Here is a 14,743-nt window from a genome sequence, read left to right as displayed (position 1 = left end):
TTGCCGTAAGGCATGATCGATGTGAAACGAATTTTAAAACGAATTCTAAATAAAGATAAAAAAAGCAACCATGTTGATCCGAAGTGGAAGCCTGACTGAAATGGTAAAAAGATCATCAGGCGGTCGAGTTTAACACTGCCACGAAACACGAAAAACAATCAGCGAAAAAGTGCAATTTATCGTGCAAAAATCTTCGGAAATAGAATTGAAATATGATAGGTACACATAATGATGGTACTTGAAGACTATTGATAGAAAATTCTGGGGTGATTTTTTTCGAGTGCTGTTTGTGACAAATTACTCCCTGATTGTAAGTTTCACGTGCATAAATGCCCTGAAATAACACTAATGTTGCACATTGAAAAAAGTAATGTTGAATACCGGTTTTCCGGTCATTATTTACTTATTTTGGGAAATGTTTCCAATCGCGATTGGACCAGTGAAACCGAACTGTTTAATTATAATGGCTTTTTTCCGACTTTCACTTTTCTGATTGATCGAAATAAACCGTGGAATGGAAATTACTTTAGATTACCAAAATGGATCAAAGAGGAAATTGATCCATTCTATGTAATTGGGGCGTCGAATTTACCCTTTCAAGCTCTCTCCTGTTGAAGAGTACTGTTCATTTGTGTAAACAGTATAGGTTTAGCCAAACCATATTAGATCAGTGATGTGGTTACAGTTGAGCTGCGTCCACGAACACCTCGGGGCGAGGGGGAGGAGGAGAGAATGTAAAGAGGAACCTGCCAAAATGTTGGGTACTTCAGGGGGATTTCAAAATAACACGATTGGAACTAATTTGGGATAATAAGATGGTGAAGTAACGTCGATCTAATGTACAAATGTCATCTCATCTGCTTTTCTTTTTATATCACACAATTGTTTTTATTAGTTATTTGCCTTGTAGCAACATCCAGCTATAGGGCACCTAACACCTTTGAGAAATTTGAAAAATATGAAAATCCAATTATCCAAAATTAGTTCCAATCGTGTTAAATATTGTTGAAAAACAATTTCTTGTATTATAGTGGATCAATGCCGAATAAAACGTCACACAAAGTCTAGCAAAATACATTCGCAGCTGTCTATTTCTTTTACCCATATGTTGTAAAATGAGAAACCTTAACGCCCATAAAGGTTAGCAAACATTATACGAAACTATTTTTGCCCATTGACCTTTTAGTTACTTTTTTCCCTTCGTGAAGATCCTTCCATAAAAGTTTTATGGGGGGTCACTGACCAAGAGACTGCTAAAGTGCTGATATGAAACAACGCGCTAAACATATCCATCCTTTCTCTGATTCACATAGATTCTACCACTAAGCAATTCAAGTGACAAATCAAGCACAGTTAAGACCCAACGAATTCACGTTTGCGAAAACAAAAGCTTCATGTACAATCTCTATTTTCCATTTCAAGCACAAACAACATCCAAAGAAAGAACTGGTTACACACGCATTGTAATCGTTGGAGATGACAGCTAACACTATTAGCATATTTTAACCTTCTGTCAAATGGTTAAGATAAAGTTAACACAAGCAGCGTACCATTTACGTTGATACTAGATTAATTACAGCATGTTAATTTAATTTTGTATCTAACTATCACATAACAGTTCAGTCGACCGCCAGGTCACTTGAATATACTTGAATATGCATTAACTGCCGCTGGCAGTTAATAAAAATAAATATATTTCATGCCGTTGACAGCGCTGTACTCTGATCAGCCTACATCCATTACAACTGTTAAGAGTTATTCTGTCGTTTTGTTACAAAGGACGAAATAACTGCTTGTAATGATTTCAGACATCTATGAGAGGTTCATGTAAAGATAAGTACAAGATGAGATGTCAAGTGCAGAGTTTAAAAAATTATCGCAAACGATGTCGTTCGGGAGTTACTCACAAGATGCATATCTGTCAGTACGTTCCTGATAAAAAGATTGCACAGTAGAAGAATGCGACGTGGGTCGATGACCTTGGAGAGGCTCGGCTAGTGTCAACCGTGTTAAACGTTGTATACTTATTTTCTAAAACCCTTACTTTTCTCTGACGACAGAATCTATGTTAAGTCGAACACACCAGTATAGGCTTTGAAAAGGGTAAGAAAGGATGTTGCTTTTGAAAACCTGTTTGGTTTTTTTGTTTGTTTTGGTATTTTGGACAGGAATAAACCCAACATATTACACCAACAGAGCAAGGATAACCGAGGAGGGTCATTCTGCATTGGAGGGTCATTCTACATTGTCTTACAGGCCAGGCACTATAGATTATCATTAAAAAGCATTTGACTAGGGAAAATACTTACCGATATGTGATGGTATAAAAGCAATATGTTTAATCTAATCGTCAGATGCTATAATCTCTTTTACATCAGCTGTCAAAGTTTGATGAGTAACCTATTGCCAACTGCAATGTAAAATTAATAAAAATATCCGCTGTAGAGGCCTTTCTATGTATAACAAAATGTAACCACATAACAGCTAGAATATGCTTTGTTACGAATTTTATATTCTAGCTGTTACGCAGTTACATTTGTTATACATACAAAGACTCCTACTACGGTAGTGAGTCTGTAACACTAATGTTGTTAAGAAAACTCAAGTACCATGCATAGGAAAACAAGGTGAAGAAGGAACGCTAAAGCGTCCATATTGGTTTTGTCAAGATCTGACATTTTCTTGACGATCTTTATAACCCGAAGGAAGATTATGAAGAATCCGATAATCAGATAGATAATTCATAGAATCGATCAAGCACGCTGTGTAACCCATCTCGCCAGGGTTTTTTGTTACATGTTTGAAAAGATATACTACAATTCCGATTATTTATGCATAGGGGATGTTTCGAGCAGGGATTGTCAAATAAAATCTAAGTAGAATATATATATATATAATGATGATCCTTATTTCGCCGAATTCCATTTTCCTAAGGAAATAGACCGCACAATTGGAATTATAATAGATTTTTTAAAATTAGTCAAATTAGTCAATTCATTCTCTTTAACGGAGGACGTTACATTAGCTCTTGCAAGCTCACTGTCCCTTAGAAGTAAATAGAGATGATGGTTGGCATAAATATAGCCATATAACGGAAGCAGAATCTATGTATTTTCGATCAATTTCACTTGTCTCCGATGGTGTGTCAGAAAGCATACATACACGCATGCATTCATTCCAATTCAATAAGAACGCAATCATACGTCAACATAAGTCTATACCGAACCTGAACCAGTAAGTTAGTCGTGCTAGAAATGGTACGCAGAAAAGTTATAATGACAAAACGAACTTTTCGGGGGGTTGTCTGCATTATACGAACTTTTCAATTGATTAACTAAGCCATGTGTATCACACTGATCGATCTATGGACATCTTGGGCATACACAGTGGCGAACATAAGTGTATCCTTAGGTTCAAAAGATAACGTTAAATAACGCATATTAGAATTTGATGATCAAATCGCGCACATCACCATCAACTTTCCGTCCAGTTGAAATAATGTGTATGGTCTTTGCGGACAGATTGTTCCTATGTATATGAAAGTGGCTCAGTCATTTTACAATACATAACTCCGTATAATCTTACTCTATTGTATGTGTCAGTATAAAGCATCGCAAACTTTACATCAAAATTTATATTCGAAGTCTGTGCTCGTTTGACCTGGACGTTTATAAATATACTAGATATTTTTGATGCATGCCGACTGCTGCATGCCTTCAGGAACGATCGGGGGATCAAAGTGTCACACCTTCGTTTGCATACAGGTGAAGGGTGAAGTCTTGCCGTATAAAGCTGTTATATTTCGTTTGTAACCAGTTCAAATTTTAGGTGTTGGTGTTGCCCAGAGAATTAATATAAACCTTGTTTTGTGTGTTTGGTTTATCAATGATTAAAATAATGAAAATATTATCAAAATTTACAGCGTTTTCCACCTATAACAACAGAAACACTATCAGTAGCCTAGGATTATCGTCAGCAAACATCGGCTTACCAAAACGCTAAACCACGCATTCGTGGAAATTGATGTAAAAATTGAATTGTTTCGAAAGAAGAATATTTAGTTACGTTACAATCGTACAGGACCTTTTCACTTTTGCTTGGCTAAGCTCTCGTAAGCAAACACCAAGTCAGCAATGTTTGACTTTGCCTTAGGTCAATTGAGGTCATGACTTTGCGTAGTGGCCATGTAATATATGGCCTGTTTCTGTATGTTGGAATATAAACTTCGAATTTATGATAATCAAAGAAATAGTTGATTCTCAGCATAAGATACGTGTATGATGAATCAAATGAAGGGCCCTGGCATACAATATTACGTCACTTGGTGAATAAAATGGGCATAGGTGTATATGTTAATGGTAATGTGTACAACTTCGGGTCAGAAGGTGTGAGCTGTGATTTGGTTTCGATGTGATTGCATCAAACGACAATGATGTAAAGTTTCGAACTAGGTTGAGAACGATCATATTAATTGAATCTGTGCTTCCCAACAAATTCTTCCCCATTAGTTGTCAAAGAGGTTAATTTAATAGAAATTCGTGATCGTTCTCCGCTTTCGAGCACGCTCAACTTGTCTCGATACACTCTTTTAAAACAAAGCCCACCTTTCTCTATGCGGGGTAACCGTTCCGTCGCCATGACTGTCTCGTGCCGCTAAAACCAGAGCGCCTCCAGTGTTGATGATTTAAACATATTGTGTTACAAAGTCCACTGAAAAGGACCACTGAAGAGGTCGCCTAGGTGGTATATGCATGTACTGTCTGCAAGCTTCTTACATTTCCTCATTTATCGTTGCTTAAAATACATCTAAAACCTTGAATCATGGTGACAATATCAAATGAAATCGATCCCCTCAAAATCTTATTCAACAATCTGGACAAACAACTCAGGCAGGATGAGGTGGCAGTGCTAAAAGGACTACTCATTGGAAAGCAAATCAACGAAAAAGACGCTGAAACAATGAATACTGGCATGGACGTTTTCTTAGATCTCCAAAGGAGAGGTTATGTATCCGGATCGAATGTTGAGTTGCTGTAAAACCTGATGGGACATATCGGTCGCCAACCATTGAAAGACGAAGTCGAAAAATTTGAATCAATGGCCACAGGTAAGATATACATGCAAGTGTTTGTTTACAAACCTTCTACTGCAAACTTAACCGTTTCTTTGCACAAACATCAAGATTCGCTTTTCTTCTCCTTATCTCACTAGTCTTAATTAATTGTTGGCTTTATGATAGGACCAAACCGAAAATATGAAATAAAACACAAAGAAACGAAACAAAGCTTGAAAACAATGGGTTTTTTTGCAAATTTCGGGAAAAAACAATTGCGGAAGTGCCGTGTTATAAACATGTCTTCATGATTCTCCAAGAGTACAAGTACAGAACAGACTATTTGAATTTTTTTAAAAGTTGTACTCTGTCTGCTAACTTGAAAGTGTTTGCAGATAAAATGCAGGAGTAATTTATTTTTAAATATGGTGAACTCTCCACTTGTACAGAAACAATGGCGGCCATATTTCTTTTAATTTCCATAACAATCTTTGACCTGTATAGCAGCAGTCGCCATTTTTAATGGGTCACACCATGTTAAGTCTTTTTAACTTTTTAACCCTCCAAAGAAAGAAACCGCTATTGGCAGCAAGTCAGTTGTTTTTTCATACTCGATATTCCTAAAAGTAATGTTTAGCATTTTTAGAAATTAAAAAAAAACTGATAACGTATTATCAATAGATAATGTCATAAGCCTAATAAGTATGTCTTCAATATACCTGGACTGATAATTATGCTTTGGCTTGTATACTGTAGGCCTATACATGATATAACTCGCTTCTGATCAAAGCACAGCAAAAGTGAGCAATCATTTCAATCCCTCAGGTTAAATTTCTCCCGTCAGGCGAAAAAAAAATCTGTTTGTAAGGCACTTTTTCCTACTTTGTCAGCGGCATTCAGGTATTCACAGCGTCAAAAGAAATTTTGGTATAGACATGCCACAATGTCATGTAATTTAACATTCTGGATACTGGCTAAATATGTGTGGCTGTATAGGTAAACTGTCTCCGAAATAGATATTCTGACTCTTGAATATGTCAATCCTTTTTTGGTTTACCGATTGTTGGGGATGGGTAGGGCTCATTTTAAAAGTTTTGGAATGAGGAAAAATTCAGCATCTTGGGTTTCGAAAGACTGAACATTTTATTTTCCCCATATCCGAAGACAGAACAAACTATGAGAAGTGCGGTAAGGATTTTCTTTCGATTGTCACTGTACCAGGCAAACTTTTACAGTTAATTTAGTTTGAAAATCGAGAAGTCGATAATTGAACACAAACAAATGTCCGCTTGTCTTGATGTCCACTCTTCCTTTGGTCCTAGATGCATTTTCGGTATGGAAGCTCAATGTTTCAGTTGCAGATTGTTTACAACTATGAATTTCACTTTATTGATATCATGAGCTGGTTAACAATTTCACGGCAGCACAACTGACTGAACTTTCTCACTATGTTGCAAATTATCCGTACATATGGTTTGCTCTCACGTGCGATGGATTTGTGGATAAAAAATTCATATTCAATTATTTCCCATGTGCTTGTTACAGCCAGGAGTTTGCCAGAAAGCTAATGATTAACCTCTCAAATGAAAATGTCCGTAGAAGACTTCAAGATGCTGCTGATGATTACAAAAAGCAACTGCGTGAAATAGTGGCAAAGCTTGGACGGAACAAAGGGGCTGCTAGGTCGCGCTCGACTGCTCAGAAGGATGCCAATCAAGAATTGAAGATCTATTACAGGGATGAAGAAGCAAAGGTGAAGACCACAGCAGCTAGCATGATGAACGAGCCATTGTTGATGATACAGTCCCCGCGGTCATTTTATGCTTTATGCAGCGGTTGTGGCGATTGGTGGTGGTGGGTTTGTTGGATGTGGAAGGTATGGGGCAGGAGGCAGTTTGATCTTTGGATGAATCAAAGAAGTGGTGGCTGATTTAATCTGAATAAAGCAAAAGACACTAAAATTTGCTTTTAGAACAATAACAATTTATTTTAACAAACGTGTTAACACTTGCAAATCTGTCGAGTTCAAAAAATACAATTGGAAATACATTTCCCACATAAAGAATTGAACCAATAACAGAAGTGTTCAAAAAGGAAATGTCAATTTTTTTAAATAAGCCAAGGCTATAAGACTATTTGACATAAATGTGCTGGTACCGGTTGCACAGAGTGAAAATGCAGGTGATCCCTGATGCAAGTTACCCACAATAACTTTTTCATGACTCCGCTAGCAAGTACTGGTGCAGTGTCAAGGCCTGGATTTGTTTCAATGTCACCTCCCAAAACAAGTAGTGCTTTCAAATATTGATTACATAAACAAATTTGGATGATCAATGTTACGGGAAAATAAAGTAGTTTTGCCGTTTTTAAATGAACTTTACAGTTAACACAATCAAAAAGTCTTTTCATATTCTATACTGCTGCAGAGAGAGCCCAATGACTGTGATATGTGTGATATGTATGTTTGGCCTTTTATCAAATGTGAAGGAAAATAGATTTTTAACAGCACCTCTACTGTGTGTTATACTTTGTAACAGTTATTACGCAATTATGTATTTCCCTGTTTGACTGATTGCTGGCGTTATCAGTCAGTAACTGTGTTTGGCAAGTGACAAGTGGTACTTCGTTATTGACTCCCTATATGCCTTATGTTTTACTCCTTTTATGTCTTGGTTTTGACTCCTTGTATGCCTTGTTATTGATTACTAATTTTAATATGCTATATATTTTACTCATTTTTGGCCTTATCTGGCAAGTGACTGACTTTGTGCGCTTGCCAAGTCTCACTTTTATATCCAATAAAGAGAAGAACTCACATCACACTTTGAGTCGTGTTAACCTTATGGTGTCTGTGCTGCAGTGCCTGATTGTGGTATATGATGTTTGTATGCGTGTGAAGCTAGACCAGTCACCAATCATTTGAGTGTATACCTGAAAAAAAAAGTAGAAGCACATAAGAAAATACTGTTTGAAAATTGAAAATTTATTGTCAATCTATAAATCATTACTGTATTGTGGCATAGTGTCTATTTGAACCACGGTTGCATGAAATACAACCTTGAATCCTCTTCCTCTAAAGCCCAAGACAAACCACACAAATAAATGCAACTTGGGAGACAATTTTAAAACTGTGAGACAGGATCAACAGTCGTACACATAACTGAACTGTACTTTTCCGCCGCATTTACTGTTTCAGATCGATAGATTAATCGTACGAAAACACAAACACGAATAAATCTTTCACGCAAACCCACTTGAACATAAAAACATGATTTAAAAACCAAAAGGAACTTAACAATTATTAACCAATTGCATTTTAGTGTACGTTAAATCGGCATTACTTCACCTTCAAATTATCCCAAATTAGTTCCAATCGTGTTTCCATATAACACGATTGGAACTAATTTGGGATGATTGGATCTCAATATTTTTTCAAATTTCCCAAAAATGTTCGGTGCCCTATAGCTGAATGTTGCTATAATACAAATTACTCATAAAGACAAGTGTATAACTTAAAAAGAAAAGCAAATGATCTTACATTTGCAGATTAAACAGACATTACTTCATCATACAATTATCCCAAATTAGTTCCAATCGTGTGTGGAGTTGATTAATATGTAATTAAAATATCGTTGACCGCTTCGATTTTATTGTTGTACCACATAAAGATAGTTTGGCGTGTGAGTGTGCTTGACAAAGTGGAAAGACTTGGGAGTTTGGAAGGGAGAACTGAGGGAAATGATTCACAGTGGACTTAATTGGATTACATATTCTATGATTTTGGAAAAAGGAAGAAAAAATATGTCGAGGATAAAAGTTAGTAGTGCATTACCATAAGGATACATTCACAAATACCTCTGGGGGTGGGGGTGGGAGAATTGACCGGGGGCGACTTGAAAATATCAAGGGTGTGCTGGTGGAGGGGGGACACTTCAAAGAATTTGGGGACTTAAAGGGGTACTCGGAACAAAACTGCCTGATTGATATGAAATATCTGTTGGGTTGTCAATTTAAGCTAAGATGTTTGGCTAATTTTTTGTGGTTTTGTTTTGAGTATCCACTGCAATTTCTTGTTCTTCTCACTGAAGTGTGACGAAAAGTCCAGCACAGCCATATGTGTGCAGTCACATTGTTCAAAATTGAATTCAAGTCCTGACTAGGATTCATTTGTCATCAATAACAATGATTATGGTCTGTAAACATTATACCCAGCATTTGCCAAACAGAATTCTGTTATTCCTGCATGCTGTGGGGAGTAGAACAAGAAACTGCAGCCGATACACAGAACAAAACACTTGATTGGCCAAAATGTTACATCTAATATCCCTTTTATACAGATGTGTTATTTGTGTCAAGTTTTCCTGACAGGTGAGGGAAGTCCTCCTCTTTCCAAACATTCCTTATGTGATCGTGAGAGGGATAATAGCTGAAATGTATTACCTTCATTTATAGTTTGGCTTGTAATTGTACAGAGAGCACTGTTATTGTTCAAGAAACTTTCTAGCCTAAAAGTCAATATTTAACAACACTTAAATACATACATATATACTTACCGTATATATTACAGATATAACAAGTTTCGTCAGGGAAAATATTTCATAGTTTACCTGTAGACTACCATGAGAAGTGAAATGATAATTTTGGGGGGAATTCCAATATCATATTTGTTGTCCACATCTGAATTTTCACGCACTCTATTGAATCAAGTACATTTGTATCAATTATCGAATATATATATATATATATATATATATATAATATATATATATATATATATATATATATATATATATATATATATATATATATATATATATATATATACATATATACATATTATATATATATACATATATACATATATATATATATATATATATATATATATATATATATATATATATATATATATATATATATATATATATATATATATATATATATATATATATATATATATATATATATATATATATATATATATATATATATATGCGTATGTGTGTGTGTGTGTGTGAGCAAGTATAGCAAGTTTTGTCTTGGAAAAAATGTTCAGTTTCCTCATCGACTCCCATGTATAGTAAATGATCATTTTCCGTGAAATTCCAAAGTCAAATTTCTTGCACAGGTACAACATTGATGAATGATCCATTTACCTTAATAAGTATGATAAGAAGCATCAATAGAAGCATATAGCATTGCATTCCTTTTAGCACATAGTGTCAAACTAAGTCTTACTTAAATTGCTGTCAGGCTTGTAACTGCAATAAATAGCACATTTGGCCATGCATGTGACTGTGGTTAGCTTAACCTTGTACTTGCGCAAATCAATATTTCAGTTGTATGCATCTCTCTCAAATATATTAACATAGCCTCAACGACACTTGGCTCATATGTGGTTTGGATGTGGCAGGCCAGAATGAGTATACTTAACTTTAAGTTCACCCTTGAGAACATGCAAACCAAGTTTCAAAGCAATCAAACGAGTAATTTCAGAGAAAATTTTTTGACCAAAAATGAAAAAAATTGCCATAAAAATACAAATATGGAAATTTCACAACAACTTGAACAAATCTGACAGAGGTCAACCCTATAACCATGCACATTAAGTTTCAAGGCAATGGAATGAGAGCTTTCAGATATGATTTTCTGACTAAAAATGGGAAAAATTGCCCCAAAAATACAACTGTAAATTTTACCACAATTTGAATTAATCTAACCAAAGTCACTTTAAAGAACCTATATACCAAGTTTCAACCAAATCTGGCCTGTGCTTTCAGGGTTTTAGCAATATGCTGGATTTTCCCCTTTTTTACCTAATTTGCACACTGACATGTTCATTTGAACAAATTTACACCCCTGGGTGCACCTGTACACCAAATACTAAGGTGATAGATGCTGTGGTTTTGGAGTTTTTGATGTGGACAGACATACATCCGCACATACTAACATACATAGATACATACATACATTGATACAAACATGTAGACCCCGCTGACCTACCATATAAGCTTTCCTTAATGTGTGTGTGTATATATATATATATATATATATATATATATATATATATATATATATATATATATATATATATATATATATTGTATGTGTGTGTATATATATATATATATATATATATATATATATATATATATATATATATATATATATATATATATATATATACCGGTATACCAAATGTGAGCCATTCTCTTTCTTCTCTGTCTCTCTCTCTCTCTCTCAAATCAATCAAACACTCAAGTTGTCATGATATCTTCTTTACTGAAAAAAGGTGGGCGTACTCGTTTACACAGGCTATATTGAAAAATATTGTTGAAAATATTTTGCTCACAATATCTACGTTAAATGAAGTTCACAGGTAACATGAATCTGTCTGAAAGAAATTTTAGAAATAACGTTACAAATGATCTGGTTGACAAATTTAAGATTCTGATTGTATCAATCTAACCGATACACTGCGTACAGAGTTAACCTAAACTTTCTGAAAGCAGTCTTACAAAGCTTGATTTGTCAAGTTGGTGAAGCATCAGTTAGCTTTAAAGGAATGTCAAGGAAGGATGGAGTAAAAGAGTTGTTGATCAGAAAAAAAAGATACACGCAATCACTTTGTACTGATGGTCTGGTTCATATACTTTATGCTGTTGCAACTTCTGAGTGCTGGAACGTATTACTCATATTTCATTTTTCATGCATGGAAAACAAAATGTGGTTTTAGCAGTGATGTAGCAATATCCATTTACGCGCATCATTTCTTTTATGATCAATGGCCCTTACATACCGGTAGTTTGTCCTGTACACGTTTGAGTTATCTTGTTATGGTGTACAGGACAGAATTTTCTGTCTCCCCCTTCGTAAAGATACTTCACATTAACTTCTGTATATGTAGACTTGAAAAAAAAACAACAACCCATATTGACTGAATAAAAGGATACACTGTATGAGTACTAGAAATATGAGAAAGTAATGACATTGACCATGTCCAATAACCATGGTAAGGAAAACTGATGGAGCAAGCTCAGCGATGAAACATCCAAGTCAAGAGAAAATTTCCACTGTGTTGAGAAAAGACTGCACACATGTCAATCAATATAACTGCCATCAGAAGCATTGCTGTCCTGAAAACGGCAGGGTATTATGCATATTACGAAAATGCCTATCAGTGTTTTATTGAAGCATGTTAAAATACACTGAGGCTGAAAATCTTCTGTCAGCACTGCCACATATAGTGCTACTTTGAGCTACTATTTTATGCACAATTGAATCAAGATCAAGGTGATTACTCTAATTCATACTTAACCCTATCAGGCCTGACTTTCTGCTATCTTGCCAAAGTAATCCCTATATAAAAGAGTTTAAGCCTGGGAGGGTTGATGGTGAAGTGAGTGATGGAAAATACATGCAAAGATAACCTCTATTGATGCTTCCCCTTTAAAATACACCTACACGCTAGTCCGTCCCTATTCTCTTTTTGGCAGACATTTCTCTTGACTTTGACGTCACATGATGAACTGGTCCACAAGTAAAACTTTCAGAACTAATAACTGAGCACCCTAGTAAATCTGAGTACAACCCCACCGAAGAGCTTGTTTACAATGGTGACATTTCTCTAGCAAAGCGCCTTTTACAAAGGTTGGCAGACACTTTCAAATAGTTACCTGCATATGATACTTCAAAAGTTGAAAACGTTCTCTCTTTTTTTGGTCTAAATACTCAAACTTGAAATTCTACAGTATATAAGTTGTCAAAAATTTACAAATAATTGCAATGACCTTTTTTCAAAAGGTTTCAAATAATAACAATATATAATAATAATATTTTTTTTATTTAGAGTGTTCTCTCTCTCATCTCTTAATGCTGTTGATCTTACACTAGGATTTCAAAAATTTACAAATAAAACCAAAATTTCGCATTTTTCTTCTGAAAATAGATATGTTACAACAATCTGTAGCCATTCTTTGTTTAAAAGTTACTGTAAGTTTGGTCCAGATAAAGTAATGGATAACAAATGAACACACACAACATATATCATTGGTGTTTTTTCTAACCCTAGAATTTTAGGTTTTAAGGCAGGGACCTTCTATGAGTAAAGAAAAGCTGATGTGTCTACATTCTACGTAATCATTAACTTTCACTAGCTTTAGCTTCACTCATATGTTGCTCTTTGGTATGATCACTGGCAATACAGTCAGTGCTTCGTAAAAGGAGCAACACAGACATTGCGGTTCCATATTCTGATGGGATAAGAAACTTGGCACATTTCTACCCTCAAAGGAATGCACAAAGTTAAAGCCAGTGAATCGTCAATGATTTTACGACAGTTTCATAACATCTTATCAAGGGAATACATGCGTCAACAAATCTGACCCTTGTTGCCATGGGTATACATCCATGGCTACTCATTCCAGACTCTTGTATACCAAACCACTCTACTTGAGTTTCATTAAATAATGTTTATCAACCACAAACCCTAAACCTTTTGAGCCAAATAACAAAAAGCTAGATATTTCTGAGCATCAGACTGATGCCAATATATGTAAAAGTACACTGAAAATTCGTATGCATCGATTAGAACTCTTGATGGCTCCTAGCATATTGTACTGGACCAGGTTCAGAAGGTTCTCCAGTTGAACCTGTTCCCCCCCCCCCCTCCTCCCACCCATTTACCTGTAAACAGGTCCACACCCACCATTGATAACCATGCCCTTGGGCTAATCCATGGCTGTGACAGGGTTAATCTCAAATTCTGAAGAGTGAGTTTGGACCAAGGCAGCATGGATGGCTGGTACAACATCATAGTAACTGCATAGCAACATGCAGTGAGCAAAAGACAACCCTGTAGAAATGTAGGTTTTCCCTCAACAACCAAAATGTTTCATTTTTGTTTCATTTTACTACAAAACATGTAAAAATAGGTTTCTGATATATATATAGTGTCAATACAAAGTTTTTTTTAAAAAAATGATGGGCCACTGGATTATTTTACATCACAGTTAAATATAAGCAACTTGCCAAACTAAGTACCCAACACAGTTTGAATGTCCGTCTATCAACTTTGTGATTGCTGAAAATAAGTACATACTCAAGATTGTTGTATTTCAGACAATGAGTACATTAAAGGTGTTTGAGCTATTTGTGTCACATTCTTCTGAAGACACTAAGTGTCAGAGAACACATTAAGTTTGGCAAGATGCCACAATTTGTTTTGCTCAATACATCTATCACATTATTTAGTTCATTAGGATCATATGGAACTTCAAGAGACAAACAGAACTTTGGTAATCATGGGACTAACCTTAACCCTTTGAACCTTATAGGGGTCAAGTACCCCTGTGTCATAGGTCACCAGGGGGTCAAAGCTCCAATTAACATTAATTTCACTGTCTACGCTCCAATTAACATTAATTTCACTGTCTACAAGTCTGGAAACCTTTATGATGACAATGAGGTTTACAACTAGTGACGGTGGAGCCAAGCAGTTTAACTCTCAGCAGTAATTATTGATTTTTCTAAGTGAGTGTGTGGTTTTAAATGTTAAGATTTTCTTTAACGGCATGTCATGTAACATCTACATGATGAATTTCTTGCACATGTTCTTTCAATCAGTTTGATGTTAATCAAGGTTTTTTTCAAATAAAAAACAACATATAGTGATTAAAGTGTGGCACTGAA

At 35.4% G+C, this 14,743-nt stretch overlaps 1 long non-coding RNA gene across 1 annotated transcript; it reads left to right on the top strand.

Annotated features, from left to right (window-relative positions):
- Positions 1-4,722: 4,722 nt before the first annotated feature.
- LOC139132530 (uncharacterized) lies at positions 4,723-7,873 on the top strand. Its single transcript, XR_011552343.1, has 2 exons — positions 4,723-5,107; positions 6,599-7,873. It is a non-coding gene; the product is annotated as an uncharacterized lncRNA (long non-coding RNA).
- Positions 7,874-14,743: the final 6,870 nt, after the last annotated feature.

This window comes from Ptychodera flava, chromosome 5 (genome assembly GCF_041260155.1).
Source record: "Ptychodera flava strain L36383 chromosome 5, AS_Pfla_20210202, whole genome shotgun sequence".
NCBI classification, from domain to species: Eukaryota; Metazoa; Hemichordata; class Enteropneusta; family Ptychoderidae; genus Ptychodera; species Ptychodera flava.
The sequence above is the reverse complement of the archived record's forward strand: the minus strand, read 5'-3'. Positions and strand labels throughout refer to the sequence as shown.